This window comes from Camelina sativa, chromosome 19, assembly GCF_000633955.1.
Source record: "Camelina sativa cultivar DH55 chromosome 19, Cs, whole genome shotgun sequence".
Classification (NCBI taxonomy): Eukaryota; Viridiplantae; Streptophyta; class Magnoliopsida; order Brassicales; family Brassicaceae; genus Camelina; species Camelina sativa.
The window spans coordinates 25960661-25965456 of record NC_025703.1 but is presented as its reverse complement, the minus strand read 5'-3'; the positions used below and the strand labels follow the sequence as shown (position 1 = coordinate 25965456).

Here is a 4796-nt window from a genome sequence, read left to right as displayed (position 1 = left end):
CCACTTACTTGGTACTATATAGTCTATCATTTTTGTCAATGTGATTCATGGAACCCTTTGTAACAATCACTACAATGATCCTCAAGATATGAATTTTGAATCTATCTCTTCTTACTCTTCTCAACAAAAATATGTTTAGTGAAATCGTTAACCTTTAATAGTATTGGACTCTAAAAATATTAAAATAGTAGATAGTATAAAATAGAACCCGATTATTTAGTGGATATAAATAAAAAGAAAGCCCATCTCAACAGCTACATGAGCCCTAAACCCTAGGGTTTCTGTCGTTTTCGTATTTGTGGAGCTGAAGGCTCATACTGTATTAATCTAAGCTTGTTTCTTTTATAACTTAAAACGAGAGATCGAAGCAGAAAGAACGTTTTGTTTCTCTTCTTCGGTCGCTAACAGTCATAGCTGTAAGTTTTGCTCTTCCAAGTTCCAACAAGACAGAGACGACGACATTAGCTAATTCATGCTTTGTTAATCTCTCTTCCGATTTGATTTTGCAGAATGATAACTTCACTTTCATGGATACCAAAAGGGGCATCAAAGGCCATGCCCTATGCGGCTGAACCTCCTTCTAAGGAGGAAATCAAAGAGCTTATCCATAATGGCACTTACAAGAAAAGGTGACAGTTCTTCCTTTTTCTCTGGTCTTTATAAGGAGAGAGTCATTCATTGATTACATTTACATTGGATACAGTCTCATTGACATGGATATGGACGATGAAATACAGAATTGTGAAGTTTCACATGCCAAAGCTGCAAAATCGCTTGGAAAACCATGTTCCATAAGCAAGGGTGCTTCTTCTTCTTCAACAGATCCTGATAACGTAGTCAACTTCTTGAAAGAACTCGACATGGATAACTATTATGAAGAGGATGATGGTATATATATGTCAGCTCTTTCTTTTTCCTATACATAGTTTCATTCTTGTATTGCATATGTTAATATACAGTTTTCCTTCATTCTTGTGTTGGACTCAGAAATTGAACTGTTTAGCTCTGGACAAGGAGACCTTTATTATCCAAGCAATGAGATGGATCCATACCTAAAGAATACTGAGGTTAGTCATATTGAAACTACCTTGAGGATACTCTCAACAATAAACCTCTGGTTATTTTGCAACCTTAGTAAATACTAATTAACAAACATTTTAACCATCTAAGTCCTCTGCTTTTATCATGTTGGTGTACCTTAGGATAATTATGACTCAGAGGATCTCGATGATATGACAATTAGGCCAACTGATTCACTGATCATCTGTGCCACTACTAAACATAGCGTCAACTATCTCGAGGTCTATGTATACGAGGAAACCGCTAATGGCACTCATAACTTATATCTTCGTAATGACATAATTATACCCGAGGTTCCATTGTGCACAGCATGGCTTGATTGTCCTCTCAAAGGAGAGGAAAAATGTTAGTGTGTGTATCCAAGCAGCTCTATTTTTTGTTTTTATTTTGCTATGGGTGATTTTTCATTTTTTATTTTTCTCAAGTTTTGCTTTGGCGTTGGCAGGGAACTTTGTAGCTATCGGGTCTATGAAGTACTCCTTTATAGAGATATGGGATCTTGATCATGTCTGTAATTTAAACTGGCTTTTAATGATGCTTTACGTTTGTTTTATGATCTATCATTAGGTTATGATTATATACTGCTTTCAGGTGGATGATGAGCTGCTACCTTGTGTACAACTGGGACGAATAGCTGGACAGGTGTGACAAACCAGCTTTTGAAAATTATTTTAGCTATCATCTATTATTCTAAAATGTGTCATGTTGTAACTTTGTTACTTGTCTTTCTCTCACTCTAGACATCAGAAGATTGCCACTCTGAATCAGTGATTGATCTTGCTTGGAACAAGGAGTTTAGGTATACATATTTAAGCTCTTTGGTGGTTCCATGATTGAAAATTACTATAAAGATTTGCTCTTATTATTGACTTTTAACTGAAACAACAATAGGAATATAGTTGCTAGTGCCAGTTCCGAAAAAAAAGTTAAGGTTTGGGATGTGGTTACAGGGGAATGCAAGCTCACTATGGAGCATCACATGAATGAGGTAGGTGAAAACTGTTTCCATGATCTGTCAAGCATATGTGGCATTCTCATGGTTTATTGTGTGTGTTGGTTGACTAACAGGTTCAGGCGGTTGCATGGAACCATTATGCTCCAGAAGTACTCCTCAGTGGATCCCGTGATTGCACAGTTGTATTGGTGACTATTTTGTTCCATCCATTATCATTATGCTGATCAGATTTTTTTTAATATCTATATGTATATATGTTATAGAAAGATGGAAGGGACCCTTCGCACTCAGGTTTGAAATGGTCTACCAAGGGCGAAGTCGAAAGCTTGGCCTGGGATCCTCACAGTGAACACTCCTTTGTGGTGCATGAATCTTTCTTTTTTCTTCTGATAGGCATGTGAATATCTGAGGTAACTAATGTGACTCATTATCTTTTCTTTCTTATTCCATGTTAGGCGAGCCTCCAAGATGGAACTGAGAATCACCAAGTTTCATTCTCCATGCTCATGATGCTGAAGTCCCCTCCATATCATACAACATACATGCGCCCAATGTACATACATGTCCCTCATTCTCTCTTGTGTCTTAGCATATTAATTCATAGTATTGTGTTTTAGATTTATGTCTCCGAGATGTGCAGCTTTTGGCTACAGGATCTGAGGATGGAAGTGTGAAACTTTGGGATCTTTCAAACAATCAACCATTATTGATCGCTACACACATGCCAACTGTGGTACGAGCCATTAATAAGTTTTTTTCTTTCTTTCTCCCACTTGTTTCTCTTTGGTTTCTTTGTTTTCACCCAGTCTAAACGTTGACATCAAACAGGGAAAAGTGTTCTCGGTCTCATTCTCTGCCGACTGCCCCTTCTTACTCGCTATTGGTGGCTCAGAGGGGAAGCTAAATGTGAGTAGAGATTTTGATGATACAAGATATAACAAATTAAGGGGCTGTTATTGGAGAAGTGATTTCTAAATCCATATAGAATTGTAAATTCTAGAAATCAAAACACATGAATTTTGAAATAACATGTTTTATCCTTGGATTTGAATCATTCTATTTTACATTTTCAAATCCATTCAAATCCATTTAAAACATAATGTGAATTTTGAAATCCAAAAACAAATCATTAAATGAATAACATAGGATTTTAACAAGTATTTGTAAATCATAAAACCAATAACACATCATTTTGATAAGTATTTTAAAATCAATGATTGAATAACACATAATTTTTGTCTGGATTTTCAAATCCATTAAAATCATAGAACCAATACCCCCTCTAATGTTCTTATATTAGGAAACTAATGAATATATGTGCAGGTGTGGGATACACCCTCTAATGTTCTTATATTAGGAAACTAATGAATATATGTGCAGGTTTGGGATACACTGTCAGACTCAGACTCTGGTGTGTCCCAAAGATATGGGACAACCCCACCATGATGCACGCAAGAGGATTCTTGTTTCTTGAAGCATATATATAAAGTTTCATGAAATATTATACAGAAGAAAGAAAACTTAGTGGAATATTTTGACTTCAATATGAAGATACTTTTCGAATGCAGAACTAATATAGTTGCGTACGCCAGAAAAAAAAAAAATATATGATTACAATGACAAGATTATATACATAACCTCTTTACATAACTTTTTTTGGTTCCATAAAATCTTAAATAATCTTTTTGGCAAGTCTCTTTAAGTATCTTACATAACTCTGTATACTATCTCCAATCTACTCTATAAATATCTTTTTACTGCTTTCCTCTAAAGAAGGCGCAAGCCTTATGACCAAAAGAAGATGGGTGAGATAGGGATTTACATTTCATATATTTGCTTATTTGGCAAACTGATCATAGCTTAGTACGTACTTAGTNAAAAAAAAAAAAAAAAAAAAAAAAGCTTAGTACTTAAATTTGAACCTATTGCTATCTAAATAAAGAATTTACTGTATATTGTTTGTCTTACTGGTTTATCGTATAAATTGAAGACTCTAAGGAATGAATCATGGGATTAACTTTATCAATGATTAAGGATATCACAATTCAAAAACTCAAAAATAAACTACTTGTGATCGGGTCATTTTTGCGACTTGAACAAGATTGAGAATCATGACGCAGCACATGTTGTCTTTTTTTTTTCAATATACATGTGAGATTAAAACCAAGATTTAGCTCAATATTCGTACCATAGTTCTTGTAATAACTTCACATAACCGCTTTTAGTTATACCCACACCAATAAAACTGTTCAAAATTAAAATCTGCAACTACACTACTTTTTCTAGTATTGATTTAAGTTGTCAAAAAAACACGTGGAATGATCTAGAGAGGAGTAATATAATCCGACGGACATATTAAACAAAAGATTTACCTAACAAAGGTAAACGAATAAGAAGAATGCATGGGGTTACGTGGGATTCAATCAACAGTCCTCAGTTCTCCTAATATCACGGAGCCTAAAAAGATAAAAATTAGACCGGAGATTATTACAATTATTAGTAACTAAAACACAAAACTGTTATTAAAGACAGACAGAGAGAGAAAGAACAGGCATGTTTCTTGGAATGAAGACGCATCAAATCTCAAAATCTCCCTTATTCCTATAATCATTTTCTCACCTAAATGCTCAAAAACTCGATCTCTCCCCCTTAATCTCTTTCTATAAGGTATACACTTTCATGCTAATCTATTTAACTAATTTTGTACTAATCTTTCATATTTAGCATTGTTACCTGTTTTTTTTTTTTTTTTTTTTTTTTT

At 34.4% G+C, this 4796-nt stretch overlaps 1 protein-coding gene and 1 pseudogene across 1 annotated transcript in view; both read left to right on the top strand.

The window, feature by feature from the left end:
* The window catches only part of LOC104768215, a 4380-nt pseudogene extending 858 nt beyond the window's left edge, over positions 1–3522 (top strand).
* The window catches only part of LOC104767204 (proline-rich receptor-like protein kinase PERK4), a 3573-nt gene continuing 3394 nt past the window's right edge, over positions 4618–4796 (top strand). Inside the window, exon 1 of the mRNA XM_010491250.1 lies at positions 4618–4702. The gene's annotated coding sequence lies outside the window, so the exon portion shown is untranslated. The remainder of the gene's footprint in view (positions 4703–4796) is intronic.